A 20144-nucleotide genomic window follows, 5' to 3' on the forward strand; every position below is an offset into this window, starting at 1 on the left:
GCCTTTCTTTCAGGCCAGATGACGTAAAGGTAACGTAAGGGTAATGGCGGACTGAAGGGATTTATGTAGAGCACCTCAAGATAAAACATAATATTCGAAATATCTGCTAAATTAGACTAAAATATTAGCACTACTTAAATCTGGTGAGTGATAACCTTCAATCTGGACAATAACACAAAACAAATCCTAAAACTAGAGACATTTATCGACAAATATTACGAAAACAGGCAACAACCAAACATGACGGAGAGTAAGACAGGGGAACCGATTACAAAACGAAAACGTGACTCTTCTACAGACACTGATGATTTAATATTCTCACCACCGGGAATGGTAAAGGTCGAAACCGATCTGTTAAAATCAATAAATGACAAACTGGGTATACTTGAATTAGTTAGTAAGGATATAAAAGAGTTGAAGGCAAGCCTAGAGATGAGTGATGAAAAAGCTGCGACATTGGAGAAGCAAACACACGCGCTAAAAGGGACAGTCAATAAGATTGAAACCGAAATGAATGGAATTAAAAAGGAGAACACCTTTCTGAAGGAAACCTTACTGGACATACAAACTAGATCCATGAGAGAGAATTTGGTACTTACAGGTATCCAAGAAAAAGAAGGAGAAGTTCCTGAATCTATAGTTAGAGAGTTCCTCCTTACAGCGCTTCAGATTCCACGCGAAGTTATCGACAAAATCCAACTTGAACGCGTTCACCGCTTCGGACAGAGAGGGCAGAGGTACGAACGCCCAATCGTTGCCAAATATGCTTCATTTAAAGATAAAATAATGGTTAAAAGCCTGGGTAAAAGACTTGCTGGGACCAAAATTGGCATGAATGATCAGTTTCCGAAGGAAATTGCAGAACGGCGCAAAGTTCTGTATCCAATTTTCAAAGAAAATAGATTAAAAGCGAAACGAGTAGCTCTCGTCGTTGATAAACTATATATTGATAACCAGTTGTTCAGAGACACAAAGACTACTCCATGGTTATTTTAAAAATTACAAAGTTCTCATAGACGAGGGAAATAAACACAATTCAAGCCCGGTTACTGATTGTAACAATACAATAAAAAATATAGCTTTTCTATAAATCTTCACATATAACTAATTGAACACACAAGCACTAATTCAACATAGTGAAGATAAAAACTAAGTAAACAGAAGGCACAGTATGTGTGGATGGTATGGTTTGTGTTTATTTTTTATTTTATTTGTTATGTTTGGAAAGTTGAGTGAGTGAGTAATGAAATGGTTGCATATCCCAGAGCCAATGTATTGCTGTGAGCCGGGTATGAGAGGGCTTTCAATGTTGTTCAGATGATGGATATACTTTTATAATGAATTATACGTCTTATTTATTTATTGTCCTATCATGGAGAACTACATTTTTTTATTTATTTTTTTATAAATTATATCTAATTATTTATTATCCTATTTTAATGGTACGGTCCATGGCACTATACCCTAGACACCCACCTGAATGACCCAGATACTAAGGAGAAGTCCCTAACTGTTTTATGTGCCCGCTGTAAGCGGTCTGTATGCAGCTAAAATGAGGTCAGAGACCAAGAGCAGCACTGCCCCCTCAAGATTCTGAGCCTGCTTGGCAGGGTTGGTCCTGCAAAGCCAAAGCCCCATAAAGGGAGAGCATAATATACAAGGAAATTCTCAAAGCTGCTAATGAGAACCTTGACGACCTTGTACCTAGCCGGTGGGGATTCCGGTGGGGTGCCCCCACCCAGGCAGTGGCAGTGCTGGCAACACTAGCTGCAGTAACCCATGGGGAGGGGGTCACACTCGGACATTCAGAGAGGGGGTATATTATTGTGGCCCTGGCGGCACAAAATCAAAGTCGGACTGCATGGAGATGCGTGGGGACATGGTCATGACGGGTGGCCGTATTGTGGGTGTTTCAGGAATAAGGTGTACATTTGACCTCGATTATCTAGGATATGACAATGGTAAATAAATCTCTCAATTTTTGCTAATTTTTTGTGCGGTCTTGCAGGCCTTCTCATGCAGCTGCAACTGCAAGTGCATTTGTAAATCATGACCCATCTTGAGTTGGGCTCTGGGATGGTGCAATTGTTGAGAAAGTGAGCTTATGGTTGTGTGGGGGTAAGGGCTGAGTGTGTGTGGGTGTATGTGTGTATCCCACAACTGTTGCGAAGGAAGAAGTAAAAGATGTTAGGGACAATAGAGGATGATCCACAGATATATATAATACAAATCGAGGTGAGGGCAATGGAAATGCATATGGCAATTGATCTTCTTCAATTCGGTAAATGGCACTGTATGCTCTTTTCAAAGAATGGATCCCAGTCGGTTCAGGGCTATGGGATACAGGGGGTCGAGGGTGGTCTGCCGGGCATTGGGATGACAAGCCATCTCGAGATGAGGCCTTTTAGCGGGTGGAATAGTAGGGACCAATTGGAGGTTTACTTAGTAGAAATGCAAATATCATGGTACAACTATATAGACACTCAATCATTATGTTACTTTTTAATAGTACGTTTACAAAAATATATTCTGATTAAAAGAATGAAAGGTGTGTCTCATTATGGTAAGTGGTGAAATAAGTATAGCCAGTTACAATTGTAATGGCTTAGCAGATAATAAGAAAAGACGATCAGTATTTACCTGGCTAAAAGAGAAGGATTATAATATCTATTGTTTACAGGAAACCCATTCAACAGTTTTAGATGAAGTTTTGTGGAAAAAGAACTGGGGGGGCAAAATATATTTCTCCCATGGGCAAAGAAATTCAAAAGGGGTGATGGTTTTAATTAACAATAATTTTGATCCAAATGTGCAAATTGTCCAAACAGATCCTCAAGGTAGATGGATTATTTTAAATATGTTATTGGACAATAAACAAATATGGCTTGTTAACCTATACGGTCCGAATAATGATGATCCAAGCTTCTTTGAAAATATATATAAGAATTTATCAACTCTACAAGCAACACTAGACTCTATTATTATAGTGGGAGATTTTAATACGGTCTTAAATACCTCTATAGACCGGAAAGGAAATCACACTACAAACTATCACCCTCAGGCACTTAAGGAAATCATGAATGTCATGGATATATTGGAATTAGTGGATATATGGAGACTTAAATACCCTGATTTAGTGAGATATACATGGCGGAGGCTGAATCAAGCTAGTCGTCTTGACTACTTTCTTATACCATTCTCTCTGGCACCAAAAGTTAAAAAAGTGTTGATAGGGGACAGAATGCGGTCGGATCATCACATAATTGGCATATATATTTCTCTTACAGAATTTCCACGTGGGCGAGGATATTGGAAATTTAATCAAAGTCTACTAGATGATAAATTGTTTAGAACTAGGACAGAAGATTTTATAACTGACTTTTTCAGACATAACATAGGTACAGCAGATCCCCTTATTGTATGGGACACTTTTAAGTGTGCCTTTAGAGGCCATGCAATTCAGTACTCATCTATAAAACAAAGGGAATTTAGATCAAAAGAGTCCATATTAACAAAGGAAATTGAAGGACTAACAGTACAGTTAGATAGCAATAAAAACGGTACCATAGAGGCACAGAATAAGTTAGAGGAAAAACAAAAAGAAATGGAGGAACTTATTCAAGAAAGATACAGTGTAATATATTATAAAAATAAAGCGAACTGGATGGAATATGGGGAAAAATGCACCAAATTCTTTTTCAATCTTCAATATAGAAATGCTACCAAAAAAAATGTATTAAAACTTGTTACAAATGATGGAGTCACGCATGATTCACCAAATGATATTTTGAAAGAGGAAGTAAAGTACTTTAAGAATATGTTTTCGTTTCAGGCTCCTCCATCTCCACTAACTGAAACTAATTGTATGGATTTTTTTCCTATTAATAATGTAAAATTAACATCTGTACAGAAAGACTCATGTGAAGGCCAAATTACAGAGGAGGAACTGCTTGATGCAATTGGGGCCTTTAAGGATGGGAAAACTCCAGGGCTGGATGGCATACCAGTGGAAGTATACAAAACTTTTTTTGATATACTCAAAGGACCATTATTAGCTTGTTTTAACCACTCCTATATAAATGGTAGATTATCAGACACGCAACAAGAAGGTCTGATATCGTTATTACTGAAACAGGACCCAAGTGGTATATATAAAGATCCAGTCCAATTAAAAAATTGGAGACCTCTTACACTTCAGTGTTGTGATGCAAAAATCCTAGCAAAATGCTTGGCGCATAGAATAAAAAAAGTTTTGTCAGATATTATTCATCCTAATCAGACAGGTTTTTTACATGGACGATACATTGGAGATAATATAAGGCAAGTACTGGAAACAATAGAACACTATGAAATATCGGGGACACCAGGTCTGGTTTTCATAGCTGATTTTGAAAAGGCTTTTGATAAAGTACGACTGGAGTTTATATATAAATGCCTAGAATATTTCAATTTTGGGGAATCTCTTATAAAATGGGTTAAAATTATGTATAGTAACCCTAGGTGTAAAATAGTAAATAATGGCTACATCTCAGAAAGTTTTAAACTATCTAGAGGAGTAAAACAAGGTTGTCCACTATCGGCATATCTATTTATTATTGCCATCGAAATGTTAGCTGTTAAAATTAGATCAAACATTAATATTAATGGATTAGAAATCCGTGGCTTAAAAACTAAGGTGTCATTGTACGCTGATGATTCATGTTTTCTTTTAAAACCACAACTAGAGTCTCTCCACGGCCTCATAGAGGATCTAGATACCTTTGCTATCCTCTCTGGATTAAAACCAAATTATGATAAATGTACCATATTACGTATTGGATCACTAAAAAATACACATTTTATATTGCCATGTAGTTTACCAATTAAATGGTCTGACGGAGATGTGGACATACTCGGTATAAAAATCCCAAAAGAAAGAAATGATCTCACTCCAATAAATTTTTATAGAAAGTTAGCAAAAATAGATAAGATCTTGCTACCATGGAAAGGAAAATACTTGTCTATTTGTGGAAAAATCACCCTGATTAACTCTTTAGTCATATCACAGTTTACCTATTTGCTTATGGTTTTGCCTACACCTAGTGACCTGCTTTTTAAATTATATGAACAAAAAATATTCCATTTTATTTGGAACGGCAAGCCAGATAAAATTAAAAGGGCCTATTTATATAACGAATATGAATTCGGAGGGCAGAAATTATTAAATATTAAAGCATTAGACCTCTCACTAAAGGCATCAGTCATACAAAAGTTATACTTAAATCCAAACTGGTTCTCTAGTAAATTGGTACGAATGTCTCATCCTATGTTCAAGAAGGGCCTTTTTCCCTTTATTCAGATTACACCTGCTCACTTTCGGTTGTTTGAAAAGGAAATAATCTCCAAAATATCCTTATTTTTTAAACAAGCCTTAGAAAGTTGGTTGCAATTTCAGTTTAATCCACCTGAAAGGACGGAACAAATAGTACAACAAATATTGTGGTTAAATTCAAATATAGTAATTGATAAAAAAACTGTATTTATCGAAGAAATGTTTAAAAAAGGTATAATTTTTGTGAATGATATCATAAATAGGACTGGTGGAGTTATGTCACACATGCAGCTAACACAGACATATGGAAATGTCTGCTCTACCCAAAATTACAACCAATTAATTGCAGCGTTACCACAAAAATGGAAGAGGCAAGTAGAAGGGGAAAAAAGTAAGGAACTTGTATGTCGGCCCTGTATTAAAGAACATAAATGGTTAAAGAAAAGTGTGATAAATAAAAACATATACCAATTTCATTTAAGGACCAAAAAACTGACAGCTGTGCCATATAAATTGCAAAATAGTTGGGAAGAGATTTTCGATGTACCCATTCCATGGCACATGGTTTATGAATTGATACGCAAAACAACACCGGATTCAAAACTTCGAATTTTTCAATTTAAATTACTGTACAAAATTCTTGCAACTAATAGAATGTTATATATATGGGGTATACAATCTTCCCAGCTCTGCAGATTCTGTTGTGAGGAGGCAGAGTCATTAGATCATTTATTTTGGTATTGTCCATATGTAGCTCGTTTTTGGTCACAGGTCCAGGAATGGCTGAAGAATTGCAACATTTGCCTAGAACTAACGCTACAGATAGCAATACTGGGGGATTTGAAAAGCCATAGTCAATCAATCAATAATATAATAATTATTTTAGCAAAAATGTTTATTTTTAATTTACAATCTGTAGAAGCTATGAGAATAGGAAGGTTCAAATCTTTTGTGAAGCATCACAGCACAGTTGAAAAATATATGGCAAATAAAAATCCGAAATGGATGATGTTGGAAGATAGATGGGAAGGGTTGAGTGGAACTGAAGGGTGGGACTAATAACAAGATAAACAATGTAGGGCATACGGGATCTGTGAAATGTGTATAGGTGCGGAGCTTTTGTGAAATAGCACAGTTACAAGTGGAAATAAAATTGGATGGACAATAGAAATAGAGGAAGGACTAAGAACAAACAAGAGAGAACTATTATAAAGTAGTCTGTGTCTGTAAAATAGGTATAAGATGTATAAATTGAAGGTAAAAGCAGAAGTGTTTATTAGTTTACTCCAATTGGGGGAGCGGTGGTAGGGTTGCGGGGAATAATAATAAAGGTATATTCTTTAAAAAAGTATGTATGTCTATATAGGTATTTGTATGTATATATGTATATATGTATGCATGCGTGTATGGATATATATATTTACCCCAAAAAATATGGGGGATTGGAAATGATGCAGACAATTACATTGGAAGCAACATTCTTTCCGCAATATTAAGCTGATCCACCCCTAGAAAAAAAAAAAAAAAAAAAAAAAAAAAAAAAAAACAGGTGTGCCTTGTTAAAGGTTAATTTGTGGAATTTGTTTCCTTATTAATGCGTTTGAGCCAATCATTGTGTTGTGACAAAGTAGGGGTGGTATACAGAAGATAGCCCTATTTGGTAAAAGACCAAGTCCATATTATGGCAAGATCAGCTCAAATAAGCAAAGAGAAACGGCAGTCCATCATTACTTTAAAACATGAAGGTCAGTTAATCTGGAAAATTTTATGAACTGTCTATGATTTATTTAGATTTCTAGGCACACCTATCCAGCATGACTACGAAAGCATTCTGCAGCGATACGCCATCCCATCAGGTTTGCGCTTCGTGGGACTATCATTTGTTTTCAACAGGACAATGACCCAAAACACAACCAAATTGAGATGGTTTAGGATGAGTCGGACCGCAGAGTGAAGGAAAAGCAGCCAACAAGTGCTCAGCATATGTGGGAACTCCTTCAAGGCTATTGGAAAAGCATTCCTCGTGAAGCTGGTTTAGAGAGAGTGAAGCTGTCATCAAGGCAAAGGGTGGCTACTTTGAAGAATCTAAAATATATTTTGATTAGTTTAACACTTTTTTTTTGTTACTACATGATTCCATGTGTGTTATTTCATCGTTTTGATGTCTTCACTATTATTCTACAATGTAGAAAATTGTACAAATAAATAAAAAACCTTTAATGAGTAAAAAAAAAAAAAAAAAAAAAAGAGGCCTTTCTACGGACTCTGAAAAACACCAAATGAATGATGTCTAGGGTCCCTGCTCATCTGTGTGAACGTGCCTTAGGCATGCTGCAAGGAGGCATGAGGACTGCAGATGTGGCCAGGGCAATAAATTGCAATGTCCGTACTGTGAGACCCTAAGACAGTGCTACAGAGAGACAGGACGAACAGCTGATCGTCCTCGCAATGGCAGACCACGTGTAACAACACCTGCACAGGATCGGTACATCCGAACATCACACCTGTGGGACAGGTACAGGATGGCAACAACTGCCCGAGTTACACCAGGAACGCACAATCCCTCCATCAGTGCTCAGACTGTCCGCAATAGGCTGAGAGAGGCTGGACTGAGGGCTTGTAGGCCTGTTGTATGGCAGGTCCTCACCAGACATCACTGGCAACAACGTCGCCTATGGGCACAAACCCACCGTCGCTGGACCAGATAGGACTTGCAAAAAGTGCTCTTCACTGACGAGTCACGGTTTTGTCTCACCAGGGGTGATGGTCGGATTCGTGTTAATTGTCGAAGGAATGAGCGTTACACCGATGCCTGTACTCTGGAGCGGGATTGATTTGGTCCCATAGCATCATCGGACTGAGCATGTTGTCGTTGCTGGCAATCTCAACACTGTGCGTTACAAGGAAGACATCCTCCTCCCTCATGTGGTACCCTTCCTGCAGGCTCATCCTGACATGACCTTCCAGCATAACAATGCCACCAGCCATACTGCTCATTCTGTGCATGATTTCCTGCAAGACAGGAATGTCAGTGTTCTGCCATGGCCAGTGAAGATCCTGGATCTCAATCCCATTGAGCACGTCTTGGACCTGTTGGATCGGAGGGTGGGGACTAGGGCCATTCCCCGAGAAATGTTCGGGAACTTGCAGGTGCCTTGGTGGAAGAGTGGGGTAACATCTCACAGCAAGAACTGGTAAATCTGGTGCAGTCCATGAGGAGGAGATGCACTGCAGTACTTAAAGCAGCTGGTGGCCACACCAGATACTGACTGTTACTTTTGATTTTGACCCCCCCTTTGTTCAGGGACACATTATTCCATTTCTGTTAGTCACATGTCTGTTGAACTTGTTGAGTTTATGTCTCAGTTGTTGAATCTTGTTATGTTCATACAAATATTTACACATGTTAAGTTTGCTGAAAATAAACGCAGTTGACAGTGAGAGGACGGTTATTCTTTTTCTGAGTTTACTACTTATTCTGCTGTTGTACATGCGTTACATAATGTGATCCTATGTTACATCATTATATGAGTGTGAAGGTGTCAATAAGCATTACTGATGTTCCTTACTTTACTTGGGAAGCATTTTTATAATATAGAAAGTCACTTTGTCGTACGGACATCACATTATACTGGTGCTGGTATTACCCATTTGCCCAGAACATGATCATATCAAGTACAGTACACTGTAGAGTGAACAGACAATAGAAGGTGTTTACATTATAACACATCAACAATAAGCTTAGAAAAGTACACCAAGCCAACTGAAATGTGCACAGAGCATCCACAGAACGTACACCACAAGGTATATGTACAGACTGTCATCTGTTGTGTTTCCAGGAAGATGGTGCTCAGAGAATGTTAATGACTGCTGGTCAAGGCCTTGTTTGAATGGAGGTTCCTGTATGGATCTGCTGAATGGATACATCTGCCACTGTCCTTTGGGTGAGTACTCTGCTGACTAGCATAGCAGCATAGAAATCACTGTCCTTTTGGTGAGTACTCTACTGACTAGCTTAGAACCATAAAAATCATTGTCCTTTTGGTAAGTACTCTGCTGACTAGCATAGCAGCATAGAAATCACTGTCCTTTTGGTGAGTACTCTACTGACTAGGATAGCAGCATAGAAATCACTGTCCTTTTGGTGAGTACTCTACTGACTAGCATAGCAGCATAGAAATCACTGTCCTTTTGGTGAGTACTCTACTGACTAGCATAGCAGCATAGAAATCACTGTCCTTTTAGTGAGTACTCTACTGACCAGCATAGCAGCATAGAAATCACTGTCCTTTTGGTGTGTACTCTACTGACTAGCATAGCAGCATAGAAATCACTGTCCTTTTGTTGAGTACTCTACTGACTAGCATAGCAGCATAGAAATCACTGTCCTTTTGGTAAGTACTCTACTGACTAGCATAGCAGCATAGAAATCATTGTCCTTTTGGTGAGTACTCTACTGACTAGCATAGCAGCATAGAAATCACTGTCCTTTTGGTGAGTACTCTACTGACTAGCATAGCAGCATAGAAATCACTGTCCTTTTGGTAAGTACTCTACTGACTAGCATAGCAGCATAGAAATCACTGTCCTTTTGGTGAGTACTCTACTGACTAGCATAGCAGCATAGAAATCACTGTCCTTTTGGTAAGTACTCTACTGACTAGCTTAGAACCATAAAAATCACTGTCCTTTTGGTAAGTACTCTACTGACTAGCATAGCAGCATAGAAATCACTGTCCTTTTGGTGAGTACTCTACTGACTAGCATAGAAGCATAGAAATCACTGTCCTTTTGGTGAGTACTCTACTGACTAGCATAGCAGCATAGAAATCACTGTCCTTTTGGTGAGTACTCTACTGACTAGCATAGCAGCATAGAAATCACTGTCCTTTTGGTGAGTACTCTACTGACTAGCATAGCAGCATAGAAATCACTGTCCTTTTGGTAAGTACTCTACTGACTAGCATAGCAGCATAGAAATCACTGTCCTTTTAGTGAGTGCTCTACTGACTAGCATAGCAGCATAGAAATCACTGTCCTTTTGGTGAGTTCTCTACTGACTAGCATAGCAGCATAGAAATCATGCACCATGCCTTATACTGTACAGTGCCTTCAGAAAGTATTCATACCCTAATTTCACATTTAGTTGTGTTACAGCCGGCATTTTTTCTCATCCATCTACACACAATATCCCATAATGATAAAGTGAAAACATGTTTTAGAAATGTTAGCACATTTTTTGTAAAAAAAAAAAATCATCACCTTTTTTCACAATTTTTTCACCAAATGAATAAGGAAATATCTCATTTACATAAGTATTCACACCCCTGAGTCAATACATGTTAGGATCACCTGGCAGTGATTTTAGCTGGGAGTCTTTCTTTCAAAAAAACAGATAAAGCAACACCTCACCGCACAATGCCTCTCACTTATTGACCTAGATAGTTTGTGTGTATTGATATGTAGGCTACGTGTGCATTTTTTAAATGTAGTTCTATCCTTGAGCTCTTGTCTATTAATGTTCTGTATTATGTCATGTTTTGTGTGGACCCCAGGAAGAGTAGCTGCTGCTTTCGCAACAGCCAATGGGGATCATAATACAATACCAAAAATGTCAAAAAACATAATTCCACTTATGGGATATTGTGTGCAGGCCAATTACAAAAGTCTAAATTTAATCGATTTTGATTTCAGGCTGTAATGTAACAAAATGTGGAAAAGTCAAGGGATGTGAATACTTTCTGAAGCCACTGTAGCTACAGAAAAATAACTATTCAGACCCCTTCCCCTTTTCCACAGTTAGTTACATTACAGCCTTATTCTAAAATTGATTAAAAAAATAAAAACAGAAATACCTTATTTACGTAAGTATTCAGACCCTTTGCTATGAGACTCGAAATTAAGCTCAGGTGCATGCTGTTATCATTGATGTTTCTACAACTTGATTGGAGTCCACCTGTGGTAAATTCAATTGATTGGACATGATTTGGAAAGGCACACACCTGTCTATATAAGGTCCCACAGTTGACAGTGCATGTCAGAGCAAAAACCAAGCCATGAGGTCGAAGGAATTGTCTGTAGATCTCAGAGACAGGATCATGTTGAGGCACAGATCTGTGGAAGGGTACCAAAACATTGATGCAACATTGAAGGTCTCTAAGGACACATTGGCCGCCATCATTCTTAAATGGAAGACGTTTGGAACCATCAAGACTCTTGCTAGAGCTGCCCGGCCAAACTGAGAAAACAGGGGGAAAGGGCCTTGGTCAGGGATGTGACTAAGAACCCAATGGTCACTCTGACAGAGCTCCAGAGTTCCTCTGGGGAGATGGAAGAACCTTCCAGAAGGTCAACCATTTCTGCAGCACTCCACTAATCAGGCCTTTATGGTAGAGTCAGACGGAAACCACTCCTCTGTAAAATGCACGACAGCCTGCTTGGAGTTTGCCAAAATGCACCTAAAGGACTCTCAGACTATGAGATGAAACCAAGATTGAACTCTTTGGCCTGAATGCCAAGCGTCATGTCAGGAGGAAACCTGGCACCATTCCTATGGTGAAGCATGGTGGTGGAAGCGTCATGCTGTGGGTATGTTTTTCAGCGGCAGGGACTGGGAGACTAGTCAGGATCGAGGGAAAGATAAACGTAGCGAAGTACAGAGAGATCCTTAAAAACCTGCTCCAGAGCGCTCAGGACCTCAGAAGGTTCACCTTCCAACAGGACAACGACCCTAAGCACTCAGCAAAGACAACGCAGTGGCTTCGGGACAAGTCCCTGAATGTCCTTGAGTGGCCCCATCATCCCCAAGAAGAATCGAGGCTGTAATCGCTGCCAAAGGTGCTTCAACAAAGTACTGAGTGAAGGGTCTGAATACATAGATAATTTCATTTTACATTTTTTATACATTTGCAAAAACCTGTTTTTGCTTAGTCATTATGGGGTATTGTGTGTAGATTGATAAGGGGAAATAAACAATTTTATCAATTTTAGAATAAGGCTGAAACGTAACAAAATATGGAAAAGGTCAAGGGGTCTGAATACTTCTCGAATGCACTGTATATGTTACAATGAAACATTTGGCCAATAAATGCATACAGATCCTATAATTGAATATAATCTATTCTATAATTGAATGAATTATAGGATCTTTATGATGACATGAATGTTGGAAATAGTTGGTATGTTTAGTGGTATAGAAATCATGCCGCGTTTAAAGTTTCGCTCTGATATTATTGGTATCCTTGCATCCTTACAATGGAGTGAATATACAATAGAATGGTCACTTTCTGTTTAAATGAAGGTTACAAGAAATGTTTAACAATGACACAATACATTTCCCAGATGTACATTATTGACCCTAATATGATATAAACACCAACAGACAATGTTGTTACTATACACTTTCTACATGCATTGCACCTGTAAAAAGATCATTCAATTTAGCTTAATGTGCAGTACCCCCCCGAAAACAATATATCACTAATCTCCTAATGTTATTGCGTGACAATAAAACACGGAAGTGAAATACATCATCGTAAATTTTCGGTTGAAAATGTATGAAACAAACTTCTCTGTCATTCAGTGGAAGTTGAAGTGGAGGGAAAGCAGACCCCCAGTAAAACAGTAAAACATCCATTATTGCTCAGATTTCTATGGCAGATTCAGAGACTAAGGTGTGTTTTAATCTGGTTTGCGTTTTCCGGGAATTGAATTAGATAAGTGACTTGCGATGTTTACTTCATAGATGGAACAAATGTAACAGAAAAAGGGTGTCTGCAAGGTTAACACAATTTTCACAACCATGCTTCCGATGTCTATCTCCTTCAGCCTCTCTGTGGTGCTATCTCCAAATGTAAAACATGGATATACTTATATTTTTGTGGGATTTCAGGGAACAAGGACAAATTGACGTTTTGGTTCTGGTCTATTTTCTAAACAGGAACACTATAGACTATACATAGAGTGTGTGTGTGTGTGTGTGTGTGTGTGTGTGTGTGTGTGTGTGTGTGTGTGTGTGTTCGTTTCTTTATCATTTAAATTGATGGAGTTTGAGGGACTAGAATGAATGGTGGCTGGTGCTGGAGATAAAAATATATAAATGTCTACAGAGTTCAAAAGGTACTCACGCTCAAACCATAACAATGTTCAAACCAAGGAGACTGAGAACATGCTGCATTGAATTCATGCTTGAAAGAATAAATAAGGTGAAAGTACTCAACAAAACAAGGTCACATTTCAGCTTCTACACCTTCATCCATGCTTTACAAACCATTTCAGCTTCTACACCTTCATCCATGCTTTACAAACCGTTTCAGCTTCTACACCATCTATGCTTTACAAACCGTTTCAGCATCTATACCTTCATCTATGCTTTACAAACCGTTTCAGCTTCTACGCCTTCATTCATCCTTTACAAACCGTTTCAGCTTCTACACCTTCATCCATGCTTTACAAACCGTTTCAGCTTCTACTCCTTCATCCATGCTTTACAAACCGTTTCAGCTTCTACGCCTTCATCTATGCTTTACAAACCGTTTCAGCATCTACACCTTCATCTATGCTTTACAAACAGTTTCGGCATCTACACCTTCATCCATGCCTTACAAACCGTTTCAGCTTCTACACCTTCATCCATGCTTTACAAACCGTTTCAGCTTCTACACCTTCATCCATGCTTTACAAACCGTTTCAGCTTCTACACCTTCATCCATGCTTTACAAACCGTTTCAGCTTCTACGCCTTCATCCATGCTTTACAAACCGTTTCAGCTTCTACACCTTCATCCATGCTTTACAAACCGTTTCAGCTTCTACTCCTTCATCTATGCTTTACAAACCGTTTCACCATCTACGCCTTCATTCATCCTTTACAAACCGTTTCAGCTTCTACTCCTTCATCTATGCTTTACAAACCGTTTCACCATCTACGCCTTCATCCATGCTTTACAAACCGTTTCAGCTTCTACACCTTCATCCATGCTTTACAAACCGTTTCAGCTTCTACACCTTCATCCATCCTTTACAAACCGTTTCAGCTTCTACACCATCTATGCTTTACAAACCGTTTCAGCTTCTACTCCTTCATCCATGCTTTACAAACCGTTTCAGCATCTACGCCTTCATCCATGCTTTACAAACCGTTTCACCATCTACACCTTCATTCATCCTTTACAGACCAATTAAATACACACATACTTAAGAAGACACAGCTGTGCGTCACCGATGCACGGTAGCAAGTTCTTTATAATGTACATGCCTCATGCTGCAATAATGTAGTCATTTTTAGAAAGGCGTTTACATTTTACAAGCCTCAGTAGAAAACAATCATATGAAATTCAACCAACAGATGAGAGCAGCCATAATGTCTTGGTGTTTTTAATGGTCAACAGAATAAGAAAGTCAAACAGACCTGAGGTACACTAATGTAATGTTATTTTGATGTACGGCATGATGGCCCCATTTGCATTTTGAATAGATGTTTGACCATCTTCCACTGCATCTGTGTTGGTTTGTGAATATTGGATGGCATGCTGTTTTACTACTGCTTGTCAGCTGGCTCTACAGTTATAATATAATAATGGACCACCACAAGCTGTGTGTGCCCTGTTCCCTATCTAGTGCAATACTTTTGACTAGGGCCAATAGGAAATAAATAGGGAATAGGGTGCCATTTGGGACACGACCCTTGTCACGTAGGGACGCAGCCCTTGTCGTGTAGGGACGCAGGCCTTGTCGTGTAGGGACGCAGGCCTTGTCGTGTAGGGACGCAGGCCTTGTCGTGTAGGGACGCAGCCCTTGTCGTGTAGGGACGCAGCCCTTGTCGTGTAGGGACGCAGCCCTTGTCGTGTAGGGACGCAGCCCTTGTCGTGTAGGGACGCAGCCCTTGTCGTGTAGGGACGCAGCCCTTGTCGTGTAGGGACGCAGGCCTTGTCGTGTAGGGACGCAGGCCTTGTCGTGTAGGGACGCAGGCCTTGTCGTGTAGGGACGCAGGCCTTGACGTGTAGGGACGCAGGCCTCGACGTGTAGGGACGCAGGCCTCGTCGTGTAGGGACGCAGGCCTCGTCGTGTAGGGACGCAGCCCTTGTCGTGTAGGGACGCAGCCCTTGTCGTGCAGGGACGCAGCCCTTGTCGTGCAGGGACGCAGCTCTTGTCGTGCAGGGACGCAGCTCTCGTCGTGCAGGGACGCAGCCCTCGTTGTGTAGGGACGCAGGATTTGTCGTGCAGGGACGCAGCCCTCGTCGTGTAGGGACGCAGGATTTGGCGTGCAGGGACGCAGGCCTTGTCGTGCAGGGACGCAGGCCTTGTCGTGCATGGACGCAGGATTCGTCGTGCAGGGACGCAGGCCTCGTCGTGCAGGGACGCAGGCCTCGTCGTGCAGGGACGCAGGCCTCGTCGTGCAGGGACGCAGGCCTCGTCGTGCAGGGACGCAGGCCTCGTCGTGCAGGGACGCAGGCCTCGTCGTGCAGGGACGCAGGCCTCGTCGTGTAGGGACGCAGCCCTTGTCGTGTAGGGACGCAGCCCTTGTCGTGCAGGGACGCAGCTCTCGTCGTGCAGGGACGCAGCCCTCGTCGTGTAGGGACGCAGGATTTGTCGTGCAGGGACGCAGCCCTCGTCGTGTAGGGACGCAGCCCTCGTCGTGTAGGGACGCAGGCCTCGTCGTGCAGGGAAGCAGGCCTCGTCGTGCAGGGACGCAGGCCTCGTCGTGCAGGGACGCAGGCCTCGTCGTGCAGGGACGCAGCCCTCGTCGTGCAGGGACGCAGCCCTCGTCGTGCAGGGACGCAGCCCTCGTCGTGCAGGGACGCAGGCCTCGTCGTGCAGGGACGCAGGCCTCGTCGTGTAGGGACGCAGGCCTCGTCGTGTAGGGACGCAGGCCTCGTCGTGTAGGGACGCAGGCCTCGTCGTGTAGGGACGCAGGCCTCGTCGTGTAGGGACGCAGCCCTCGTCGTGTAGGGACGCAGCCCTCGTCGTGCAGGGACGCAGCCCTCGTCGTGCAGGGACGCAGCCCTCGTCGTGTAGGGACGCAGGATTTGTCGTGCAGGGACGCAGCCCTCGTCGTGTAGGGACGCAGGCCTCGTCGTGTAGGGACGCAGGCCTCGTCGTGTAGGGACGCAGGCCTCGTCGTGTAGGGACGCAGCCCTTGTCGTGTAGGGACGCAGCCCTTGTCGTGTAGGGACGCAGCCCTTGTCGTGTAGGGACGCAGCCCTTGTCGTGTAGGGACGCAGCCCTTGTCGTGTAGGGACGCAGGCCTTGTCGTGTAGGGACGCAGGCCTTGACGTGTAGGGACGCAGGCCTCGACGTGTAGGGACGCAGGCCTCGTCGTGTAGGGACGCAGCCCTTGTCGTGTAGGGACGCAGCCCTTGTCGTGCAGGGACGCAGCCCTTGTCGTGCAGGGACGCAGCTCTTGTCGTGCAGGGACGCAGCTCTTGTCGTGCAGGGACGCAGCTCTCGTCGTGCAGGGACGCAGCCCTCGTCGTGCAGGGACGCAGGATTTGTCGTGCAGGGACGCAGCCCTCGTCGTGTAGGGACGCAGCCCTCGTCGTGTAGGGACGCAGCCCTCGTCGTGTAGGGACGCAGCCCTCGTCGTGTAGGGACGCAGCCCTCGTCGTGTAGGGACGCAGCCCTCGTCGTGTAGGGACGCAGGCCTCGTCGTGCAGGGACGCAGGCCTCGTCGTGCAGGGACGCAGGCCTCGTCGTGCATGGACGCAGGATTCGTCGTGCAGGGACGCAGGCCTTGTCGTGCAGGGACGCAGGCCTCGTCGTGCAGGGACGCAGGCCTCGTCGTGCAGGGACGCAGGCCTCGTCGTGCAGGGACGCAGGCCTCGTCGTGCAGGGACGCAGGCCTCGTCGTGCAGGGACGCAGGCCTCGTCGTGTAGGGACGCAGCCCTTGTCGTGTAGGGACGCAGCCCTTGTCGTGCAGGGACGCAGCTCTCGTCGTGCAGGGACGCAGCCCTCGTCGTGTAGGGACGCAGGATTTGTCGTGCAGGGACGCAGCCCTCGTCGTGTAGGGACGCAGCCCTCGTCGTGTAGGGACGCAGCCCTCGTCGTGTAGGGACGCAGCCCTCGTCGTGTAGGGACGCAGGCCTCGTCGTGCAGGGACGCAGGCCTCGTCGTGCAGGGACGCAGGCCTCGTCGTGCAGGGACGCAGGCCTCGTCGTGCAGGGACGCAGCCCTCGTCGTGCAGGGACGCAGCCCTCGTCGTGCAGGGACGCAGCCCTCGTCGTGCAGGGACGCAGGCCTCGTCGTGCAGGGACGCAGGCCTCGTCGTGCAGGGACGCAGGCCTCGTCGTGTAGGGACGCAGGCCTCGTCGTGTAGGGACGCAGGCCTCGTCGTGTAGGGACGCATGCCTCGTCGTGTAGGGACGCAGGCCTCGTCGTGTAGGGACGCAGGCCTCGTCGTGTAGGGACGCAGCCCTTGTCGTGTAGGGACGCAGCCCTTGTCGTGCAGGGACGCAGCCCTCGTCGTGTAGGGACGCAGGATTTGTCGTGCAGGGACGCAGCCCTCGTCGTGTAGGGACGCAGCCCTCGTCGTGTAGGGACGCAGCCCTCGTCGTGTAGGGACGCAGGCCTCGTCGTGTAGGGACGCAGCCCTTGTCGTGTAGGGACGCAGCCCTTGTCGTGTAGGGACGCAGCCCTTGTCGTGTAGGGACGCAGCCCTTGTCGTGTAGGGACGCAGCCCTTGTCGTGTAGGGACGCAGGCCTTGTCGTGTAGGGACGCAGGCCTCGTCGTGTAGGGACGCAGGCCTCGTCGTGTAGGGACGCAGGCCTCGTCGTGTAGGGACGCAGGCCTCGTCGTGTAGGGACGCAGCCCTTGTCGTGTAGGGACGCAGCCCTTGTCGTGCAGGGACGCAGCCCTTGTCGTGCAGGGACGCAGCCCTTGTCGTGCAGGGACGCAGCTCTTGTCGTGCAGGGACGCAGCTCTTGTCGTGCAGGGACGCAGCTCTCGTCGTGCAGGGACGCAGCCCTCGTCGTGTAGGGACGCAGGATTTGTCGTGCAGGGACGCAGCCCTCGTCGTGTAGGGACGCAGCCCTCGTCGTGTAGGGACGCAGCCCTCGTCGTGTAGGGACGCAGGCCTCGTCGTGCAGGGACGCAGGCCTCGTCGTGCAGGGACGCAGGCCTCGTCGTGCATGGACGCAGGATTCGTCGTGCAGGGACGCAGGCCTCGTCGTGCAGGGACGCAGGCCTCGTCGTGCAGGGACGCAGGCCTCGTCGTGCAGGGACGCAGGCCTCGTCGTGCAGGGACGCAGGCCTCGTCGTGCAGGGACGCAGGCCTCGTCGTGCAGGGACGCAGGCCTCGTCGTGTAGGGACGCAGCCCTTGTCGTGTAGGGACGCAGCCCTTGTCGTGCAGGGACGCAGCTCTCGTCGTGCAGGGACGCAGCCCTCGTCGTGTAGGGACGCAGGATTTGTCGTGCAGGGACGCAGCCCTCGTCGTGTAGGGACGCAGCCCTCGTCGTGTAGGGACGCAGCCCTCGTCGTGTAGGGACGCAGCCCTCGTCGTGTAGGGACGCAGGCCTCGTCGTGCAGGGACGCAGGCCTCGTCGTGCAGGGACGCAGGCCTCGTCGTGCAGGGACGCAGGCCTCGTCGTGCAGGGACGCAACCCTCGTCGTGCAGGGACGCAGCCCTCGTCGTGCAGGGACGCAGGCCTCGTCGTGCAGGGACGCAGGCCTCGTCGTGCAGGGACGCAGGCCTCGTCGTGTAGGGACGCAGGCCTCGTCGTGTAGGGACGCAGGCCTCGTCGTGTAGGGACGCAGCCCTCGTCGTGTAGGGACGCAGCCCTTGTCGTGCAGGGACGCAGCCCTCGTCGTGTAGGGACGCAGGATTTGTCGTGCAGGGACGCAGCCCTCGTCGTGTAGGGACGCAGCCCTCGTCGTGTAGGGACGCAGGCCTCGTCGTGTAGGGACGCAGGCCTTGTCGTGTAGGGACGCAGCCCTTGTCGTGTAGGGACGCAGCCCTTGTCGTGTAGGGACGCAGCCCTTGTCGTGTAGGGACGCAGCCCTTGTCGTGTAGGGACGCAGCCCTTGTCGTGTAGGGACGCAGGCCTTGACGTGTAGGGACGCAGGCCTCGACGTGTAGGGACGCAGGCCTCGTCGTGTAGGGACGCAGCCCTTGTCGTGTAGGGACGCAGCCCTTGTCGTGCAGGGACGCAGCCCTTGTCGTGCAGGGACGCAGCTCTTGTCGTGCAGGGACGCAGCTCTTGTCGTGCAGGGACGCAGCTCTCGTCGTGCAGGGACGCAGCCCTCGTCGTGTAGGGACGCAGGATTTGTCGTGCAGGGACGCAGCCCTCGTCGTGTAGGGACGCAGGATTTGGCGTGCAGGGAGGCAGGCCTTGTCGTGCAGGGACGCAGGCCTTGTCGTGCATGGACGCAGGATTCGTCGTGCAGGGACGCAGGCCTCGTCGTGCAGGGACGCAGGCCTCGTCGTGCAGGGACGCAGGCCTCGTCGTGCAGGGACGCAGGCCTCGTCGTGCAGGGACGCAGGCCTCGTCGTGCAGGGACGCAGGCCTCGTCGTGCAGGGACGCAGGCCTCGTCGTGTAGGGACGCAGCCCTCGTCGTGTAGGGACGCAGCCCTTGTCGTGCAGGGACGCAGCTCTCGTCGTGCAGGGACGCAGCCCTCGTCGTGTAGGGACGCAGGATTTGTCGTGCAGGGACGCAGCCCTCGTCGTGTAGGGACGCAGCCCTCGTCGTGTAGGGACGCAGCCCTCGTCGTGTAGGGACGCAGCCCTCGTCGTGTAGGGACGCAGCCCTCGTCGTGCAGGGACGCAGCTCTCGTCGTGCAGGGACGCAGCCCTCGTCGTGTAGGGACGCAGGATTTGTCGTGCAGGGACGCAGCCCT

The sequence above is a fragment of the Salvelinus namaycush genome, unplaced genomic scaffold (genome assembly GCF_016432855.1).
Source record: "Salvelinus namaycush isolate Seneca unplaced genomic scaffold, SaNama_1.0 Scaffold290, whole genome shotgun sequence".
NCBI lineage: Eukaryota > Metazoa > Chordata > Actinopteri > Salmoniformes > Salmonidae > Salvelinus > Salvelinus namaycush.